The sequence below is a fragment of the Aotus nancymaae genome, unplaced genomic scaffold, assembly GCF_030222135.1.
Source record: "Aotus nancymaae isolate 86718 unplaced genomic scaffold, 86718_ANA_hifiasm-v0.15.2.pri h1tg000156l, whole genome shotgun sequence".
Taxonomy (NCBI): domain Eukaryota; kingdom Metazoa; phylum Chordata; class Mammalia; order Primates; family Aotidae; genus Aotus; species Aotus nancymaae.
The window spans coordinates 312491-336591 of NW_026988571.1; positions in this window are offsets into that span (position 1 = coordinate 312491).

A 24101-nucleotide genomic window follows, 5' to 3' on the forward strand; every position below is an offset into this window, starting at 1 on the left:
TCCATCGTGGCATGAGATGGCTCCATCATGGCATGAGATACTCTAACATGGCAGGAGATGGCTCCATCGTAGCACGAGGTGACTCCAACGTGGCATGAGGTGATTCCAATGTGGCATGAGGGACTCCAACATGGCATGAGGTGGTTCCAACATGGCATGAGTGACTCCATCATGGCAGAAGATGCTCCATCATGGCATGAGATGGCTCCATCATAGCATGCGATGACTCCATCATGATGTGGGTTGGGTCTAACATGGCATGTGATGACTCATTATGGCATGAGATGGCTCCATTATGGAGCAATATGACTCCACCATAAAATGAGATGGCTCCACCATGGCATAAGATGACTCTATCATGGCACGAGATGGTTGGTTGGAACCATTTAGATGGTTCTCAGCCAAATACTAACATCAGAGTCACAATGCACAAGATAGAGGAGAGTGGGTTCTGCTGAGTAGAAGTGTCTGAGTCTAAGCTGCTCTGCCTACCACCCTTTTCTCTAGAGTTGCTGGTGAGTATCTCCTCCTTCCAGCATTGCTGGTTAGTATTTCTTCTCTTCTGGGGTTGCAGTTAGTACTTCTTCTCTCTAGGTTTAACTAATACTAGAGAGCTTTTACACTTATTTTTTCACTCCCCAAAATGTCCAGTGATAATATACACACCTGCCCCACCTTCTTGAATGCTCTATTGATGCCTAAAATGTATTTATTTTTCTTATGGAGCAATGCTGCATCCTTGGTGCCAAGGGTTTTTTGTAGTTCACATGAGGTTGCTAGACATTATATAATGCCAAGAGCTCTGCAAACATCTTTGATTAACTAGTAATAATTCAAAAGAATGTCCACATATACAGTGATGGACAATGGCTGGAATTCAGAGAAAATCATAAAACATTGTAATGAGAGAAGACTTATTTCATTTCCTTGTAAGTTATATGCTTTTTCTCAAAATACACCATTGTGAAATATTCTATCTGCTTAGTCTATGAGTCAATTATTATAATATCAACAGAATTTTCCAAGAAGTTCTAATATAGGCAAACCAACCAAAAAGAGATTCTCAAATGGATAATAGAAATACCATCAACTTCTCAAACCTATGTGGTCTACGTAGCCAGCAATGCATTGCTGGCTAAGGACCCATCTATGTGCAACTCAGAACTTTTGAAAAGAAATAACTTTTATTGAAGAATATAAATGGTGGTTCTGTATTTCTAAAAATGCTAAAAATTTTAAGAGAAAACTATACTTTTAAATATTCTTTTCTTTTAGATGGAGTCTTTCTCTGTCACCCAGGCTGGAGTGTAATGGTGTGATTCTTGGCTCACTGCAACCTCTGCCTTCCGGGTTCAAGCCATTCTCCTGCCTCAGCCTCCTGAGTAGCTGGGACTACAGGCACACACCACCATGCCCAGCTAATTTTTATATTTTTTTTTAATTAGAGACGGGGTTTCACCATGTTGACCAGGATGGTCTCAATCTCTTGACCTCGTGATCCCCCTGCCTTGGCCTCCCAAAGTGCTGGGATTACAGGCTTGAGCCACCGTGCCCGGCCAACAATTAAGTTTTTCTACAGGAACAATGAAGTCCTTCCCTTCTGTAGCCAAGGAGTACTGTCCAATGACTGAGGCCTTTAGGACCCAGAAGTTGTCCTTCTGGACCCTCTGAACTGGGGTTACGTTAGGAGTGGGATTAGAAGGCACTAGCTCTCAGGCCTCTCATGGCCATCAGTCTCCTACAGTAGTGCCCCACATACGTAACAGGAGGTGACATTAAGAGAATGGGCTACACTTTCAGCTAGCTGAAGGAACAATGACTTTGTCTTTTTCGGGAGTTCTGGTACCAGCTCTTCTGTCTCATTATAAAAAGTTTGGTATACCGGCTTCATGCAGTGCCTTGAATCTCCCCTCAAATTAGAATCTTAGCCCATGGGTCAATTCTAGTCCCAACAGGGGTCTAAGAGGTTAGTAATTATTAGTTCTAATGCATTACAATGTCCAGGAGTACAGGAGGGATTAATTTTTCCCTTCTGAAGGAAGACACGGTCATTCTCATTCTTTTTCCAAGTGGCCCAAACTACACATGACCCATAGGTGCATTCCTCACACCAGTACATTTCCTGGCAGATATACTTGTTTTACACTACACAACCTTTTTCCCAACCAAGGTCGCCACATCACGTGTGTGGCACAAGCATCGAAGTTCAGGGTCATGTATATACTGAGAACAGTCTTCAAAGTCAGTTAAAGTCCTTTTTTTTTTCTTCTTTTTTTTAAAGACGGGGGATCACCTTGTTGACCAGGATGGTCTCCATCTCTTGACCTTGTGATCCACCCATCTCGGCCTCCCAAAGTGTTGAGATGACAAGCTCTGAGGGCCACCGTGTCCTGGGGAATTGTCTCAGAGGCTTGGCAAAGCAGGGGCCATCGGCGGTAATGCCTTCTCCATCAGCAGTGCTAAGAAGCCTCAGGCCAATGTTTCTGGGGTCCGCCCACCCCCGCCACACCTCATCAGACTGAATCTCCAGCCTGATGGGAGCCGACCTCGGCCCACCCCTTCCAAGACATCCGGGATGCAATGAGGAGGGCAGTCCCGCATGCCCACCTCACGATCTGAAGCGCCCTCCCCCTCCAGCTGATCCGATTATCAAAGCCGGCTGGAAGAGGTACGGAGGTCAGAACTGTGGGTCTTCTACGCTGTTGTGGCAGGCAGGCTCTTTCACGGGCACCGCCCCGGGCCCCGCCTCCAGCCTTGTCCTGTGCAGCTGCGGCGGGACAGCGCGGACACTGCAGCCGGCCATCCCGGCACGCCAATGCGCATGTGCAAGCGGCCGATCACGATCCCGAGCACAGAGCCTGTGCTTGCGTCACAGTGGGGATCACCGTGTCCTGGGGAACCGTCTCAGCGCCTGGGCAAAGCAGGAGCCCTCAGCGGTAATAATGGCTTCCCCATCAGCAGTGCTGAGAAGCGGGGGTCCCCGGACTTGGAGACCAAGACAGGGCCCCTTGATGGGTGGCCAATATCGAAGGGGGGTATTGAGCACACGGGGCAGGGGAGTGTTCTGCTGACACCCACCTCGAGGTCCTTAGGCACATGTTTCTGGGGTCCGCCGACCCCCGCCACACCTCATCAGACTGAATCTCCAGCCCGATGGGAACCGACCTGGGCCCTCACCTTCCAAGCCATCCGGGATGCAATGGGGAGGGCAGTCCCGCGTGCCAACCTCACAATCTGAAGCGTCCTCCCCCTCCAGCCGATCCGAGCAGGAAAGCCGGCTGGAAGAGGTACGGAGGTCAGAACTGTCGGTCTCCTGCGCTGCTTGTGGCAGGCAGGCTCTTTCCCGGGCACCGCCCGAGCACCGCCTCCAGCCTTGTCCTGGGCGGCTGCGGCGGGACAGCGCGGACACTGCAGCCGGCCACCCCGGCACGCCAATGCGCATGCACAAGCGGGCGATCACGATCGCGAGCACTGAGCCTGTGCTCGCGTCACAGTGAGGATCACCGTGTCCTAAGGAACCGTCTCAGCGGCTGGGCAAAGCAGGGACCCTAAGCGGTAATAATGCCTTCTCCATCAGCAGTGCTGAGAAGTGGGGGTCCCCGGACTTGGAGACCAAGGCAGGGCCCCTTGATGGGTGGCCAATATCGAAGGGGGTATTGAGCACACGGGGCAGGGTAGTGTTCTGCTAACACCCTCCTCGAGGGCCTCAGACTTTGCAACATCTCTTATGAAAATAACACAATAGTCTTTTTTTCTAGTCAAGGTTATAATATTTCATCTTCATTTTTAGCATAATTAGGGAGAAGACATCCGCAAAATATTAAAGATTCTTATATGTGAAAGTGATTATCAAGTAATTCAAAGATAGAGCTAGCAATTAGGAAATCCCATTAAGCAACCTTTATGGTCCTGGAAAATATTGGCCAGAAAATAAAAGGAAACTCACTTTGTTCTCATTCACGAATATACATCTAAAAGCAGATTTTGTTCTTGAACTTAGTGTAAAAATGAATCATTTGAAAGCTCTAAAATTTGCCTTCTTTTGAAGAAATGTGCACATTTTCAAATAATATCTGTTTGCATATGGACATTCTCCCAGATTATTTTTCAGTAAATCACAACAGACTGATCTCACATTTGGAGAAGACTCTAAATGGAGTAGAAAAAAAAAATGATATTCTTACGTATCCCGAACTCTCTGTGTCCTATGGTTTTTTTCAGATAAAGTAACTGACTAGCACAGCTTTCAAACAGGATATTCATTTTCTACTTGGGAGTAAGAGCATTATTGTCTATACACAGATAATTTTGTTTGTTTTCCTAATCTTTGTTTCAAAATAGTCCTCTGCCTTTTGTAATTTGTCAATAGAAATCTGGTTGTAGGTGGTATTCATATAAGCCAAAATATTGTCAGATCATATAAACAAAAGTGGAGACTTGAGGAAAAATTCTTATTTTACAGAGTACTGGGTACATTCATTTAGTCATACTAAATCATTGGTGGTTTTGAAGATATCTACCACAACAAAGTCTCTATGAGTTGATATTTATAATTTTTTTAATTGGAAATAGTTTTACTTTGTGTGGGACATATTTGGGGCTTTCATAGCTTAAAAGTACAATGATAAACTGTTGGCTGTTAGTGACATCATCACTTTATTTCTGATGTTATTGGAATTTTTGATTATTTAAAACTGACATATTCTTCATTATTTAACAAAGTATCAAAAATCCACCATTTAAAACGTGTAATCACAAAATGTAGACTCATTTGCATTTGAGAGATTTAAAAAATTATTATATAATTCGTAAAATCACTATTTTTAATATTATTTTGCTTTTACTTGTAACATTTTAAAACTTATAACATTTAATCCTCGAATACCAACAGATATTTAAAAAAGTATTGAGATATTTGAATATTTGAAAACTTAAAATACCATTTCTTAAATAAATAACCAGACACTGATTTTGTTTACTATTTATACAAATAGATTTTTTTATTGCTTCAAGTTTGGATACTAAATGTTTATAAGGTTCCTGTAAAATGTAAAACTCCCCAATACTATTTCTTTGGACTGTCTAAGAAACGTACAAGCTACTATAGTATTAAAAGAAAATCTGAATTACTATCTATAATGTAATTTTCCTAAATGAATACTACTTCTTTGTTATATATCAGAAAACAGTAACAAACATAAAGAAATAATCTAAAATAAAAGATATAATTTATGTATTTGGAAGTACATCATATCCTAAGACATCTTGAGGAAGTAAGATCTCTGAATTTACTAGTACATTTCTTTGTCCCCAGAGAAGATTGTTCATCTCCACCATAGATGATACCAATTGTATAGTATTCAAAGTTAGTTTTTATAGGCATTATATCTTTTCTTCTAAAATATATTTTATACAAATTATAAGCTTAAAGTGGGATATACACTTTGCAGAATATATTTTTAGGATATGACTGTTAAGCTACTGGATAGATCATGCCTAATAAAATGGCAAAAAATACTGCTAAAAATGAGAAAAAAATAGCCAAACAGTTAACTGCCATGACCTTGTTATGCATCCGAGAGTATATAGTCCAAGTTGCTGCTCACAGCCTCCTTATAATCAAGAAGAAATGTTCTGAAGATGTAAACTCTGGATGGGACACAGGGAAGGGGAAAATAATCTGTGTACTTGATGGTGAATCAGTTACAAAATGTTCAATCACTCTGGAATACGTAATATGATTTGATAAATCTTTTTCATTGTAAAAGTCAGTTCGAGTTCAGGTTTTTTTTTTTTTTTAATTTCAAACCAAAGCACCTTTCTCTTCTGATCTTCTTAGATATTTACCCTTCTATGTGTTTGCCCTAAAGAAATATCAGTACAAATGCACAAAGCATTATATCAAAATACATTAATTACAGAAATATTTGTATGATGAAATGTTAAAAATTGTTCTCATGTTATAGTATAATATACTATTACTATTAAGTGTTATGTATCAGGTAAAAATAATAACATATATCTAAACTTCTAGTAGTGAAAACTTCATAAATCTTTTAAAATGATTTGGAACAATTCTGTTTGTGTCAATTAAGAAAAAAACTTTGGCATACATACATAAGTGTATATATGAATAACTTGAAAGTTTTGTAGCTACACTCTTAACAGTGCTAAACTCTAGAACAAACAATTGGTTGTAGAATATAGTAAGGTATTTGAAAAGGATTTTATTTTAAAATATACTGATCAATTTTGTAAAGTGTCATTTATTTTTAAGTAGTCATGTATCTATGGGCTTTATGTGTACCTGGAACAAAATTAAGTGTATTTAATCTTAGTAATTCATTGAACGATGGTATTATATGTTATCACAAAATTTTGTTGACAACAGGCTCTCGATTCCAACATTGTTTAATCCTGAAATTCCTAGCAGTGAGGTACTAATAAAAATGGAGGAACGATGAAAGCTTTCCTATCATGAGTTTAAAAGGTAATTTGCATGACTGTTGTCAGAGAAGAAATAGTACAGGGGCTAGAAATAACTAGTAAGTGATAGTAGGGTAGATCTTATAACTATTTAAGGTTTACAGAATAGATTTTGATCCTCAAATCCACAGTTAGGAGCATTTGCATCTGGTAAACAGAGATTCTAAATAGTTATTAAGTGTTCTATTTACTCTTTGTAAATAAAAATATTTGTTTATAACATATATATTCATATATACAAAAAATATATAGTTGATATCTATTGTTTATCAGACACTGTGATAAGTATAAAAATAATTTATAGCACCATATGAATAGATTTACTATCAATATAAAATTGTATAGTTTAGACAATAAACATGAAAAGATAAAAATTTTGATGTATACTTTTAGATTAAGACATGTCTAATCTTAACTGTATGTGTTTGAGTTATTTCACTAGTAATATATGGGTTAAGTGATGTTATATCAGTCGCATGTAAAATATATAAGGAAATATACATAATTGAACTATATATCAATTTATAGCTAGACAAAAAACATCAAGTATACCTATAGTATTTTGTTTTGAATGGTTATTAGTTATTGATGTTATTTTCTTAAATTTTGTGATTTTTAGATAATTTATATATATGATTATATACATGTATCATAAATATGTGTATCAGAGCACAAACACAAATACAAACAAATATATATGTATATATACACTTCTTAGAAGTTCATTCCCATGTATAATTCTGTGACTATTTAAATTCTACACCATTTTCAGATTACACTTTTAGAAACTCCTCAAGTATTTTGCAAGCAGAGATATTGATTAGTACACCTATGCTAATAATAGTAATTTAGTAATTGTCATTAAAGTCAACAAGAAATTTTGGTATTACATTATTATATAATTCAGAGTAGTATATGCTTCCATGACCAACATTATAGTTATTTCTATACTTCAAATACTGTAATTAGAAAATATAGAAATTCCATTTCAGGGAATACCAAGAAAAAGAATTAAAAATTGACATAAATCTAACCACAGCATTTATCTAAATAATAAATCCCTAAAATATAATCCCAATAATTCTAATTCAGTGACTAAAAATATTACATTACTAAAAATATAGTGTAAAGAACTAAATCATAAAAGCATAAGTACACAACACAATTTTACACTTAACATTCGGCTTTATTTTCCTCTTAAATGTAAAAATATTCAAAGTAGACATTTTTAAATCTTATTAAAATGAAATTCTGTTTATAATAACAAACTAATAAAATTATTATACTATGGCTTTTTTAATTTTGTTAAGTTTTACCTTAAGAATTTTTTAGTTCAAAAGCTTGTATTATTCCAAATCATGGAAGTTCAGTGTACCATAAAGCACACTGACTTCAATTGGAACTGAATAGTTCGTAAGCCTGAGTTGTCTAAATTCAAGCTCAAACATAACCACATTGGGAAATTGTATTGGATGAATGAATACAGTAAAGTTCAGAGGGTTAGCTTGATTAAAATGAATTATCTACTACAAAGGCCAACAATTTTCCCAGTGGATGCTGATACACCTTCTGAAAAAAAAAATTTAAACTTTATAATCTATACCTGTTACAGTTCTCCTCAAATAGTAAGACACACTAGTTACAAAGGTAAATTTAAAATATTTGATTATTGATGATAATATTGTGATAATATTTTTATATCTTACTTTGTATTACACACATTTTTTCCATCCATATATATTTGTATCCATATATGCTCTATGTTTATCTTTTCTACTAATCTGTAAATCACTTTGGAAGACTCCTCACATTGAAGCATAATGCCTGAAACAAACAAAAAAAATCCAGAGAATTTTAGCTTAATTTATGATAGTGAACAGATAAATAGTGCTACAAGAAATATATTGGAAAGGCACTGAATATTCATAGCTTATTAATGTGTATATATGTAGATAAAGTTTCTTAGAAAGTATATTTAAAAATAGCTTGGGCTATGCTTAACTCTTAAACAAATAGAGAAATAGCAGTCCCATCTATGGAAACAGTTCATTCTATTAAGTGATTTAATTTAATTAAAATGTAGAGTTATGGGCTACAGGGCAAATTTCAAAACAGTCTTCCAACAAAACTTTGCTGAAAACACCAAAGAAATATAAAAATGTAGAGAGAAAAGCATTCCTAGGAGAAATCGGGAAAAGTCATCTACCACCTAAGAGACAGTTTGAGATCTGTTGCTAGATATAATTTGAAAGGTAGACAGCAGTTCTTATAGATAAAACAACTGATGTATCAGGGACATAAGCAGCAGAACCATGAGTTCTAGAATCAAGAGTGACTGTGAAATCTACCACTCTACTTGGCAGCTCATTCACAAGTATATTCAAAATATTCAGAGGCAGCTGTTGGGGCCAATATATCCATATAGAATAGAAATGTACAGAACTACTATTAGGAGTTGTCTCAACTATGAAGCAATGAATGATACCTGTAGAATAAAGGCCTGACACAGACCTAAGATGTACTGAAGTAAGGGTTAAACACAGTATTAGACATAAAAATGTGTCTTTGAGTACACTGACTTCATTAAAAATAGAAACTCCACATAGAACTGGGTTTGTGCATGACCCTGGAGTTTTCTCCAAACCCCTCAGGTTTACAGATCACTGGACAGTTAATATAAACCCACATTAACCAGCCATCCAACTTATATTTCAGAAGGAGGATTTAAATAGCATATTACAAGACAAGAAATATATATGCATAGGATTTTTGAGCAAATGTCAAGATTGAATAAACCAGTATTAATGCAAAGTTAAGTAAAGAAATAGAAAGAAAAATTGAGAATCAGAATAACTTCTTGTTTAACAGGATGAAATTTTGAAATACAGAATTGTGTAGAGGAAGTTCTAGCACTCTGTTATAGATGCTGTGGGGTCTAAATACCCAGTTTTTTACATTTCTCTAACCTGCAAAATGGAAATAATAGTACACAATAAGCTGGAGTTCTGAGGTTTGATTTAAAACTAAGCAATATATATTATAATAAAAACTGAGAAAAAAACAGTTTATAAATGGAGTTCACTGAAATCCACAACAATCTAAGATTACATAAAATTTCATGCTCAAGATGTAACATTAAATTTTACTTAACGTTAACTTGTACCCATATATGTTCCGTGTTTATCTTTTCTACTAATCTGTAAATCACTTTGGAAGACTCCTCACACTGAAGCATAATGCCTGAAACAAACAAAACATCCAGAGAATTTTAGCTTAATTTATGATGGTGAACAGATAAATAGTGCTACAAGAAATATACTGGAAAGGCACTGAATATTCATAGTTTATTAAAATGTATACATATGGATAAAATTTCTTAGAAAGTATATACAAAAATAGCTTGGGCTATGATTAACTCTGAACAAATAGAGAAACAGCCATCCCATTTGTGGAAACAGTTTGTTATATTAAGTGATTTAATTTAATTAAAATGTAGAGTTATGGGTTGCAGGGCACATTTCATAGCTCATTAAAGTATATATACGTAGATATTTTAGCTTACTACATTTTTACTCAAAATGTAGTTAAAAAGCACACAACAATTTTACTTTTGATTTTTAAAGTATATTTTTGACATTATTTGCCCCAGTAAAGTTCAGAAAAATCAGTATTGTTTAATTTTACAATAAACAATGAAGTGACGGACAAAATAATCAGGAAACATGAGCAATGATCAAGATAAAAAGAAAACAAAAATAAAATATAACAAAAAACCTATGGGTATGAATTTTAACTGTCAAACAGGCTAAGATCTTTAAAACCGATGACATTTGGGAGTGACATCAGCAAGACCACAGAATAGGCAGCAACAGGTTTTGCCCAGCACCCAGAAATATTGAAAACAAGTTTAAATTGTCAGAAGCAACTTCATTCTATCTGGAAAACAGTCAAAGATTTACAGTGATCAAATGAATGCTTAATTAAGAAAAAGAGATGTAAAACGATAGGAAACTTTCGTGATTTTTTCAGATGCCATTGCCCCACATCTTACCTGACTTAGTGATGGCGCTTGAAGACAGCAGCCTGTGTTACTAGTATGGAACCCTGGTCTGGAGGCAGCAGAGCAAACGTCATTAAAAAATTATTATTTATTTCAGGGGTCCCAAACCCATGGCTGTGGACTGGAACTGGTCTGTGGTACTGATCCGTGGCCTGTTAGGAACCTGAAAACAAAAGGGGAGGTGAGCAGTTGGCTAAGGAGTATTACCACCAGAGCCCTGCCTCCTGTCGGATCAACTGTGGCATTACATTATCATAGGAGCGTCAACTTTATTGTAAACTGCACATGTAAGGGATCTAGGTTGCATGCTCCTTAAGAGAAGCTAGTAATTCCCGATAATCTGCAGTGGAACAATTTCATTGTGAACCACACTCCCCTCAGTTTTGTCTGCCATGAAACTGGTCCCTGGAGCCAAAAAGGTTAGGGACTGCTAAAATCAGTTGCATTTTCCAAACTCCAAGGTTGCAAAGGACTTCTTGCAGGAAGGACTGATTAAAGGTGTTCATCTCAGTTTTACTTAACTTGGAACTGATCCCGTTCACAAAAGCAGTAAGCCTTGCCTGGGAAGAAAGATCACAGTTGAAGAATACAGGTGACAACCTAACAGGTAAAGCTTAGAAGAGATTCTTTGGGAATTTAGGCCATTGAAAACACCTGCATATATGGTGTGATTTAGAAATCCACATACAGTTCCAGGGCAAGTTAGAAAAGACCTGAGAAGACCCCAAGCGTTCACCTCAGGTTGCTCCCTAGGTTCAGTGACAGCCTGGTTAAGTACTGAAGGAAGACTCTACCACAGGGTCCATCTATGAAGACAGGGAGAGGTTTGTTTTAGCTTCTGGTGTGTCAGAAAATCTCTGTCAAAACACAAGCTAAATATAAGCTATGGAACAGTTGCTTTGTGAATGCAGCCAACAAGATATACGTTTGTAAAGGCTTATCTCCCAATAAATTCACATTCTGAGGTACTGGGGATTACAATTTAAACACATGAGTGTTAGGGAACACAGTTTGAATTACAATATCAATCAAAATTAGAGACAATAGTCACTGTGATTTTTGTTTCTACTAATTTGACATCAAAAGTGTAGTAACTATGAAGTGTACCACAAAGCCAGATTGCCTTGGCATATCCCTGTCTCACTATATATTGAAATGTGACTTTCGACCAGTAATTTTGTACCTCTAGGAATTGTTCAACATAAAAAATAAATAGGTTCTTTAAGTATTTTGTCAGGTACTAAATGCAGTAATATTACAAAGTCCTTCAATAAATGCTTGACACCTAATTAATGACATACTAGTTTTTACTCTTATGAGTTAGATGAAGGAATTATTAAATATGTATGTATGTATGCGTATATTTATTTATTTATTTTATCCTTACGTTCTGGGGTACATGTGCAGATGTGCAGGATTGTTACATAGGTATATACGTGTCATGGTGGTTTGCTGCATCCATCACCCCGTCACCTACATTAGATATTTCTTCTAATGTTATCCCTCCCAAATCTCCCCACCCCCTCCTATCCCTCCCCTAGCCCCTACGCCCCAACAGGCCCTGGTGTGTGATGTTTCCCTCCCTGTGTCCATGTGTTCTTATTGTTCAACACAAACTTAGGAATGAGAACATGCTGTGTTTGGTTTTCTGTTCTTGGGTCAGTTTGCTGAGAATAATGGTTTCCAGTTTCATCTATATCCCTGCAAAGGACATGAACTCATCATTTTATGGCTGCATAGTATTCCATGGTATATATTTAGCTTCCAAGTCTTTACTATTGTAAACAGCAATGAACATATGTGTGCATGTGTCTTTATAATAGACTGATTTATAATCTTTTGGGTATATACGTAGTAATGAAATTGCTGGATTAAATGGTATTTCTATTTCTCGATCCTTGAAGATTTGCCACGTTGACTTCCACAATGGGTGAACTAATTTACATTCCCACCAACAGTGTAAGAGCATTCCCATATCTCCACATCCTCTCCAGCATCTGTTGTCTCCAGATTTTGAATGATAGTCATTCTAACTGGCATGAGGTGGTATCTCAATGTGATTTTGATTTGCATTTCTCTAATGACCAGTGATGATGAGCATTTTTTCATGTTTGTTGGCTGCATAAATGTCTTCTTTTGAGAAGTGTCTGTTCATATCCTTTGCCCAGTGTTTGATGGGGTTGTTTATTTGTTTTTTCTTGTAAATGTGTTTAAGTTCTTTGTAGATTCTGAATATTAGCCCTTTCTCAGACGGGTAGATTGCAAATATTTTTTCCCATTCTTTTGGTTGCCAGTTCACGCTAATGATTGTTTCTTTTACGGTGCACATGCTCTTAAGTTTGATTAGATTCCATTAGTTTATTTTGTTGCCATTGCTTTTGGTGTTTTAGTCATGAACTCCTTGCCTATGCATATGTCCTGCATGTGTTGCCTAGGTTTTCTTCTAGGGTTTTTATGGTGTAAGGTTTTATGTTTAGATCTTTAATCCATCTGGAGTTAATTTCTGTATAAGGTATAGAGAAGGAATCCAGTTTCAGCTTTCTGCACATGGCTAGTCAGTTTTCCTAACACATTTATTAAACAGGGAATCCTTTCCCCATTGCTTGCTTTTGTCAGGTTGGTCAAAGATCAGATTGTTGCAGATGTTTGCCTTTACTTCTGAGGCCTCTATTCTGCTCCATTGGTCTATATGTCTGTTTTCCTACCAGTACCATATCATGCTGTTTTGATATCTGTAGCTTTGTAGTATAGTTTGAAGCCAGGTATCATGATGCCTGTAGCTTTTTCTTTTCTTTTCTTTTCTTTTTTTTTTGCTTAGGTTTGTCTTGGCTATTCAGGCTCCTTTTTGGTTCCATGTGAAGTTTAAGGTTTTTATGGTTGTTTGTTTTTGGTTTTATTTTTGTTTTTTTCCAGTTCTCTGAAAAAGGTCAGTGGTAGCTTGATGGGGATAGCATTGAATGTAAAAATTACTTTGGGCAGTATGGACATTTTCATGATATTGATTCTTCCTAACCATGAGCATGGAATGTTTTTCCATCTGTTTGTGTCCTCTCTTATTTCCTTGAGCATGGTTTGTAGTTCTCCTTGAAGAGGTCCTCCATGCCCCTAGTTGTATTCCTAGGTACTTTATTCTCTTTGTAGAAATTGTGAATGGGAATTTCTTCATGATTTGGTTGTCTGTCCGTTATTTGTTTATATGAATGCTGGTGATTTTTGCACATTGATTTTGTATCCTGAGATTTTCCTGAAGTTGTTTATCATCTTAAGGAGATTTGGGGTTGAGATAATCTAAATATACAATCAAGTCATCTGCAAATAGAGACAATTTGACTTTCTCTTTTCCTAATTGAATACCCTATATTTCTTTTACTTGCCTGATTGCTCTGACCAGAACTTCCAATACCATGTTCAAGTGAAATGGTGAGAGAGGGTACCACTGTTTTGTGCCAGTTTTCAAAGGGAATGCTTCCAGTTTTTGCCCATTCAGTATGCTATTGGCTGTGGATTTGTGATAAATAGCTTTTATTATTTTGAGATACTTTCCATAGATACCTAGTTTATTGAGAGTTTTTTAGCAAAAAGTGCTGTTGAATTTTGTAAAAGGCCTTCTCTGCATCTATTGAGATAATCATGTGGTTTTTGTCTTTGGTTTTGTTTATGTGATGGATTATGTTTATAGATTTGTGTATGTTGAACCAGCCTTGCATCCCAGGGATGAAGCAAACTTGATCATGGTAGATAAGTTTTTTGATGTGCTGTTGGATTTGGTTTGTATGTATTTTATTGAGGATTTTCACACTGATGCTCATAATGGATAATGGCCTGAAATTCTCTTTTTTAGTTGTGTCTCTGCCAGGTTTCTGTATGGAGATGATGTTGTCCTCATAAAATGAGTTAGGGGGATTCCCTCTTTTTCTATTGTTTTGAATAGTTTCAGAAGGAATGGTACCAGCTCCTCTTTGTATCTCTGGTAGAATTTTGCTGTGAAACCCCCTGGTCCTGTGCTTTTTTGATTAGTAGGCTGTTTATTGCTGCCTCAATTTCAGAACTTGTTGTTTGTCTACTCAGGGATTCAACTTCCACCTGGTTTAGTCTTGGGAGGGTGTAAGTGTCCTGAAATTTATCCATTTCTTCTAGATTTACTAGTTTCTGTGCATAGAGGTATTGGAGTAATCTTTGATGGTAGTTTGTATTTCTGTGGAAACAGTGGAAATATCCCATTTATCACTTTTTATTGCATGCATTTGATTCTTTTCTCTTTTCTCTTTTATTAGTCTGGCTAGCAGTCTATCTATTTTGTTGATCTTTTCAAAAAACCAGCTCCTGGATTCATTTATTTTTTGATTTTTTTTTTTTTTTTTTTTTTGTGTGTGTGTGTCTCTATCTCCTTCAGTTCTCTTCTGATCTTAGTTATTTCTTGTCTTCTCTTAGCTTTTGAATTTGTTTCATCTTGCTCCTCCAGTTCTTCTAATTGTAGCAATAGAGTGTCAATTTTTTCTTCTTCTTTTTTTTTTGTACTTTGGACTCTGGGGTACTTGTGAACTTCCTGCATCCTGCAGGATTGTTGCAGACATACATACATGCCATGGTGGTTTGCTGTCCCCATCCCCCCACCTGTCACCTACATCAGGCATTTCTCCCAGTGTTACCCCTCCCCATCCTCCCTGTCCCCCGCTGTCTCACCCCTCCCCTTCCCTCCACCCCCCCCACCTAGCCCTGTGAGTGTTGTTCTTTTCCCTGTGCCCAAGTGTTCTATTGTTTGTCACCCGCCTATGAGTGAAAACATACAGTGTTTGGTTTTCTGTTTGTGTCACTTTGCTGAGCATGATGGTTTCTAGATTCATCCATGTCTCTACAAAGGACACAAATTCATCATTTTTTATGGCTGTATAGTATTCCATGGTGTAGATGTGCCACATTTTCTTTGTCCAGTCTATCATTGATGGGCATTTGGGTTGGTTTCAGTCTTTTCTATTTTAAACAGTGCTGCAATGAACGTACATGTGCATGTGACTTTATAATATAATGATTTATAATCCTTTGCATATATACCCAGCAATGGGATGGCTGGATCAAATGGAATTTCTATTTCTAGACCCTTGAGGAATTGCCATACTGTTTTCTACAATGGTTGAACTAATTTACACTCCCACCAACAGTGCAAAAGTGTTCCTGTTTCTCCACATCCTCTCCAGCATCTGTTGTCTCCAGATTTATTAATGATCACTCTTCAAACTGGCTTGAGGTGGTATCTCAGTGTGATTTTGATTTGCATTTCTCTAATGTCCAGTGATGATAAGCATTTTTTCGTATGTTTGTTTGCCTCATATATGTCTTCTTTTGAAAAGCGTCTGTTCATAGAATTTCCATTTTTGAATGGGTTTGTTTTTTTCTTGTAAATCTGTTTCAGTTCTTTGTAGATTCTGGATATTAGCCCTTTGTCAGATGGGTAGCTTTTTTCCTTGTAATTCTGATTTTAGGTCTTTCCTCACTTTTCATGTGGGCATTTAGTCCTATAAGTTTTTCTGGACACTGCTTTAAATGTGTCCCAGAGATCACCTGGCTCCCTATCTCAGCCTCCTCCCTTTCAGTTGAATGTGCAGCTCTGTCTCCCAGGCATTCCAGGCACCAGTTAAAAAGGCCACCAAGATTTGTGTGAATTTCTATGTGCCAACCTGAGGCACCAGCCATGCTGAAAACTCGTGGTGTTTTTCGGGCCAGGAATCTCTTGCTCTGTGGACAGTGAAAAGTTGTTTGGAAATACAGTGAGCACTCACCCTCTGCTTTGTTCCTGCTGGGAACTGTACTCTGGAACTGTTCCTATCCAGCCATCTTCAATCCATGTCACTTTTTCTTTTTTTAACAAATGAAGATCCTCAAAACACCTGTAAGTCTAGCACACAGAACCCATTTCAAGTTGCATAATCAGCAATCTTTCATCATTAACTAACTACAATTTGGTCCTTTTGGAAATTAAAAGTTTCATCATTTTTAAAGCTATATTATGTTGTTATGGTCTGAATACATCACTTAAAATTGATGCTGAATTTTCTCAGTCTGTGGAAGTGTGAGAAATAAATTTCTTTTGTTTATAAGTCACTCAGTTTGTAGTATTTTATAATAGCAGCCCAAACTAAAACATATACTGTGACAATGCAAATGTATATAAACACATCAATGATGTTCCATGTCTCTCTTGATTGTTATGATCCCAAAGGAAGCTTGACATAAGTTGTAATGCATGTCATTTAAAAGCAATCTATGATTTCCAAAAACATGAATGACTGGGTTCAGGGCCAAAGTTGTAGAAATGTGAGTGATGTACATTCCAACTATTGCTAATAAACACTTTCAAAATGTTAGTTTGGCAATATTGAAAACTCAGAGCATAATGTGAGAGACTGAAGTGGCCATAGGGGACTTCTTTATCCAGCTATGTTAAAAGGTACAAAAGGGGATATTATATTTAGCGAAGTTGGTAAGTTCCATTAAAGAGAAATATATATGTTGCAGTAGAATAAAGATATAGAGAATCATGGATGGAATTGTGGAAATCCCAGAAGAGATTTTATTTAAATTTTTAGTAGTAGAAAATTCCAAAATTACTTCAATCTTATTCTTGAAAAACATCAGGAACACAGACCCATAAATTATTAATATTTGGGTTAGTGTTCTAGGCAAAACAAATGCTTTCTATCTGAAGTACAAGTGATAATTAGGCAATAAAAATATGGCTGATAAACCTAAATAGTAGCTATAACCTCTTGATCAGTTAAAAATAAGTGCTGCATATACTCTATGAATTTACATTATCTTTTCCATGTGTCTGTTTATCTAATTACTTATTTTCTCTTCTTTGCTCTAATTAATGTAATGTGAAATGTATACTTGCATATGAAAGTTTTTAAACTTTGCACTTGCTTAAGAATTTGTAGAACAAATAAAAGTTACTAGACAGAACTAAGTAATATAATGAAATTATTCAGATAGTCTAGAGCCAGATGTCTAATAGTATCCCCTTTGGATCTAATAGTTAGAAATTTCCAGTCTCCACTGAGAAGGATTATTTTTTCTAATCATATGGTTGTATTTTCTTAAGTAGTTTGATTGTGTTAACAGTAATAATAGGTGTATAAACTAAGCAAACAAAGGGAAGAATGGTTATTGGTTAATTTTAGCTATCTAATACCCTTTCCTTTGGTGATTTGTGTTTCATTCATTATGTAGTTCTAATCAAATTGCCAATAAGAAGACCAAGCTTCACTGACCACAAGAGGTAGTATGGAATTCAAAATAATACAGACATATTCCCTTTTCTGAAAACTTAACCATGGGTTGGAACTTCAAGGACAGGAAGCATCTGACATTGGGCTATCTGATGGCACAACACCAAAGACACATTCTACACTGGTTTATGCTGATAGCAATAGACCTGAGACCATTCTTGACCCAGATATATTGGGTAATCATTTAATTCTTTATGTTACTCAATGTCATTTTACTAAATCATTTCTTCATGTTTAATTATGTAGGCTAATATTTCCATTGCTTATATTGAATTCTGAGGATATGGACCTAAAAAAGAAAATAATTTTAAAAACTAAAATATAAACATAATCCACCACATAAACAGAACCAAAGACAAAAAACACATGATTATCTCAATAGACGCAGAGAAGGCCTTCAATGAAATTGAACGTTCCTTTATGCTAAAAGCTCTCAATAAACTAGATATTGATGGAATGTATCTCAAAATAATAAAAGTTGTTTATGACAAACCCACAGCCAATATCATACTGAATGGGCAAAAACTGGAAGCATTCCCTTTGAAATCTGGCACTAGACAAGGATGCCCTCTCTCACCACTCCTATTCAATATAGTATTGGAAGTTCTGGCCAGAGCAATCAGGCAAGAAAAAGAAATAATGGGTATTCAATTAGGAAAGGAGGAAGTCAAAGTGTCTCTATTTGCAGATGGCATGATTGTATATTTAGAAGACCCCATCATCTCAGCCCAAAATCTCCTTAAACTGATAACAACTTCAGCAAGTTCTCAGGAATCAATGCTATCTCCATCAAGCTACTAATAACCCTCTTCAGTGAACTGGAATAAAACAACTTAAACTTCATATGGAACCAAAAGAGAGCTCACATAGCCAAGATGATCCTAAGCAAAAAGAACAAAGCTGGAGGCATCATGATACCTGACTTCAAAGTATACTACAAGGCTACAGATATCAAAAAAGCATGATACTGGTAAGAAAACAGACATATAGACAAATGGAACAGAACAGAGGTCTTGGAGGCAATGTCACACATCTACGACCATCTGATCTTTGACAAATCTGACAAAAACAAGCAATGGGGAAAAAAATTCCCTGTTTAATAGATGGTGTTGGGAAAACTGGCTAACCATGTGCAGAAAGCAGAAACTGGACCCCTTCCTGACACCTTACACTAAAATCCAGATGGATTAAAGACTTAAACATAAGACCTAACACTATAAAAACCCTAGTAGAAAAACTAGGCAAAACCATTCAGGACACAGGCATAGGCAAGGACTTAATGACTAAAACACCAAAAGCATTGGCAACAAAAGACAAAATAGACAAACGGGATCTAACTAAACTCCAGAGCTTCTGTACAGCAAAAGAAACAATCATTAGTGTGAACCAGAAATCAACAGAATGGGAAAAAATTTTTTGCAATCTACCCATCTGACAAAGGGCTAATATCCAGAATCTACAAAGAACTAAAGCAGATTTACAAGAAAAAAACAAACCCATTCAAAAGTGGGCAAAGTCTATGAACAGACACTTTTCAAAAGAAGACATATATGAGGCCAACAAACATATTAAAAAATGCTCATCATCACTGGTCATTAGAGAAATGCAAATCAAAACCACATTGAGATACCATCTCATGCCAGTTAGAATGGCAATCATTAAAAAATCTGGAGACAACAGATGCTGGAGAGGATGTGGAGAAATAACACTTTTGCACTGTTGGTGGGAGTGTAAATTAGTTCAACCATCTTGGAAGACAATGTGGCACTTCTTCAAGGACCTAGAAATAGAAATTCCATTTGACCCAGCAATCCTATTACCAGATATATACCCACATGATTATAAATCATTCTGTTATAAAGACACATGCACACTTATGTTCATTGCGGCACTGTTTACAATAGCAAAGACCTGGAACCAACCCAAATGCCCATTGATGATAGACTGGACAAAGAAAATGTGGCACATCTACACCATGAAAATTTATGCAGCCACAAAAAAATGATGAGTTCATCTCCTTTGTAGGGAAATGGATGAATCTGGAAACCATCGTTCTCAGCAAACTGACACAAGAACAGAAAATCAAGCACCATGTGTTTGCACTCATAGGTGAATGTTGAACAATGAGAACACATGGACACAGGGAGGGTAGCATCACACACTGGGGTCTATGGAGGGATAGGGGAGGGACAGCAGGGGGTGGGGAAGTTGGGTAGGAAAAATATGGTGATAAATGCCAGATATAGGTGATGGGGGGATGGAGGCTGAAAACCACATTGCCATGTATGTACCTATGCAACAATCTTGCATGATCTGCACATGTACCCCAGAACCTAAAGTATTAAAAAAAAAAACTAAACTATTGACCTTAAGAAAAGTTAAAGACATACACATTTACGGTTATATATTTACTTATCAATAAATAAGAAAGAATGATCCATAATCATAGTAAAAGCTCAGGAATAATGGGTAATTTTTACAGATAAGAGTTATTAACTAAAAATGGAGGCATATATTATTATAATTTACAATAAAATCAGAAGTTTTTTATTTATATATAACACTATCTGATTTCAAATTAAGCTAAATCAGAGCTGAAAAATGCTTAATAGTTAATACATCATGATATGTATTATCAATATGCTATATTAATGTCAAAATATTGGTATTGCCTTAATCAAATATATAAAGATTGTCTCATGAAATCAAATTTTTCAAATAATGTTGGTATAAAATGCTTAATAAGAACATTAAAGGTGAATTACAACTTTCATATTTTCAGTGTTTTCTAACAATTAAGTGTCTTAGCAAACATGGAAATTCCATTGCATGAGTAGGTAATATTGAGGAGAATACATTTCAGAGATAGAAACCCATTCTGAAGCAAGAAGCACTTTGATGATTATAATAAAAGCTACGTCAGATATAATGTTTGGAATGATGGCCATCAAGAAAGTGTTGAAATTATTGAACATGTTTACAAGGTTCCAGGGACTCTACTAAGTCGTTGTATTAGTCTGCTTTCATGCTGCTGATAAAGACATATCTGAGACTGGAATAAAAAGAGGTTTAATTGAACTTACAGTTTCACACAGCTAGGGAGCCCTCAGATACATGGCAGGAGGCAAAAGGCACTTCTTTATTTTTTTTATATACTTTATGAGACTTTATTGTATATTTCAAAATAACTAAAAAAGAAGATTTGGAATATTCCTAACCAAAAGAAAGTATAAATATTTGAGATAATGGCTATCCCAAATACCCTGATTAATCATTACATATTTTATGCATATGTCAAAATATCGCCTGTACCCCATAAAAATGCACAACTATTATGTATCAATAAAAATTAATTAATTAGAAAGTTAATATTCATTAAAAATACATATATACCTGGACCCACATATCATCTCTCTCTTTTTTACTACCCAACAACCCTTCTTTCCAGCGTGTAAAACTATCTCCATATTCTGACTTGTTTCTTTCTTTTTTGTTTTTAATTATACTCTAAGATCTGAGGTACATGTGCAGAATGTGTAGGTTTGTTACATAGGCAGACACGTGCCATGGTGGTTTGCTACATCCATCACCCCATCATCTACATTAGATGTTTCTCATAATGCATACCCTCCCCTAACACCCCATTCCTGGACAGGCTTCGATGTGATGTTCCCCTCCCTGTGTCCATGTGTTCTCACTGTTTAACTCTGACTTATGAGTGAGAAAATGCAGTGTTTGGTTTTCTGTTCTTGTGTTAGTTTGCTGAGAATGATGGTTCTTATATGGTGGTGGCAAGAGAAAAATGAGGAAGCAGGAATAACAGAAAACCCAGGTAAACCCATCAGATGTCCTGAGACTTACTCACTTTCATGAAAATAGCATGGGAAAGACCAGTCCTCATGATTCAATTACCTCCCCCGGGTATCTCCGACAACACGTGGGAATTCCAAAGGATGCAATTCAAGTTCAGATTTGGGTTGGGGCACAGCCAAACAATATCATTCATTTATGAGTTTATTCTCATTTAATTTTAATAAAACTCACACTAAATTAGGATAAATTTTTGGAGAACTTGTGTATAAATCAGAAAATCAGAATGTATTTCCAAGACTTATTTCCACAGTACAGGGTAAAGGTTATTATTTTCATTCTCTAAAATTTTTCTGCATATCTTGGAAATTGGTCTTAATTATATAAACAGAGCCATGAATATTAACAATATTTACAAGCAAAGAAACCAGATTGAATTTTATAGTTTTGCTTTAATCAGATCTGAAAAGTTGAGTGTGACAATTTTCTTCTTCTTTCTTTCTTTTCTTTTTCTTTTTCTTTCTTTTTTTTTTTTGAGACGGAGTTTTCACTCTCATTGCCCAGGCTGAAGTGTAATGGCATGATCTTGGCTAACTGCAACCTCCATCTCCCAAGTGGAAGCCATTCTCCTACCTCAGCCTCCTGAGTAGCTGCAATTACAAGCTTGTGCCACCATGCCTGGCTCATTTTGTATTTTTAGTAGAGATGGGGTTTCTCCATGTTGGTCAGGCTGGTCTCTAACTCCCGACCTCAGGTGATCTGCCTGCCTTGGCCTCCCAAAGTGCAGGGATTACAGGCATGAGCTACTGCACCTGGCCGAGGGTGATGATTTTCACTTGACTTAGATATGTAACACAGTAGGCAAACTTGCATTTTGCATGAACTAAAGCATGTTTTTGCTCTTCTAAGCCATACCTGTGCATAGAGTTAAGTTTGTCAGGTAATTGCTTCCAGGTGCTTGCCTATAGACATCATTGCAATGCAATGAAATCAGAGTAATAAACTCATCAGCAAAAACTAACCTATAGGCATGTTACAGAGACATGTATATTTAAATGATATCAGTATTATAATTTGTGGATTTTAGATATTTATGTTCATGATGAAGACAATCTCCTCGTAGGTAATTAAGAAGATCTACATACAACTAGGCATATTCGACTTTATCCTAAGCTCATTGGAATATTTCACATGCCCAATTTTTAAATAGGGCATTTTAATTTTCACCATTAAACATACAGAAATTTTATGATTTGATTGTCCCTTCATTCTAGTAACTAAAATGCTATGCAATTTCCTTTTTACTGTTTATCTTGGCTGCAGGCACTGTGAAGAAAATTTAAATTGAATATTAAACATTAGTTTTGGTGAAAAGAACAGAAATATTTCCTATTTTAGCATTTTATTTTAATAAATATTGTCTTAAATTGCTGAATTTACTTTTAATCACATATAGGAATAATAAATTTGCATCCATTTCAAGTTCTTAGCTATGGTACCTAGAGTTGTTGTATAATATTACAATGATTTTAAGAGTCTAAAGATACTTTATATTGCTATTTACATTAGAACAAAGAAAAGCATTTTATTTCAAACAGCAAACATTTCACTGAGCACCTATTCACATTTATTACATTCCTATGTTATAAGTATTGTGAGTTGCAGGGAACACCACTCATAAAAACATGTAAGTTCTAAGTAAATACTTATAGAAATATGACCAAATAATACTAAAATTATATACCTATATATTTACATATATATACATATAGCCATTTTAAATAAAATCTTTTTTATTATATATTTGGGGCTTGTGTTTTATTTTTGCTCAAATCATTATTTTATTCTCATAAAAACAGTACTACTGAGCAACATTCAAGTAGAGGGTCAACTTTAGCAGGATTATTTATCTTTATTTATTTCTTCAGCTCCCCTATTTTCACTTACACATAGTTAGGAGCATTACAAGAAATAAGGAATGCTTAGTCGAACAAAATAACTCTAGAAAACTTGAAAGGAATGACAAATATATGCTAGAAACACAAATGAGTCTTAAATTTGCTCTGTGGAAAAAAACATTCTAGATTTAAAAAAACTCAGAATAAAAGTAGAATATCTTAAATTTCAAAGACATGGAAAACTAGACGAAGTTATGTCTTGAATTACAATAGATTTGGAGAAAATATTAAGATTCTACCTGCTTTAGCGTGAATGTATTTTTTTTAAGCATGTGTTTAAAACTTAACTTACCGATGCAACAGTGTTGGAAGGTGGAAGCTAATCAGTTTTTAGACTATGAGGGCTCCACACTCATGTACGGATTGATTTCACTTACAAAAGTTCTTGAGGCTATGAGTTCAACCCCTTTCTCTCGCTCACTCTCTGTGCCCTGCCACCATCAGATGAAACAGCAAGAAGGCACTCACCAGAAGTGGGCCCATGATCTTGTACTTCCCTGC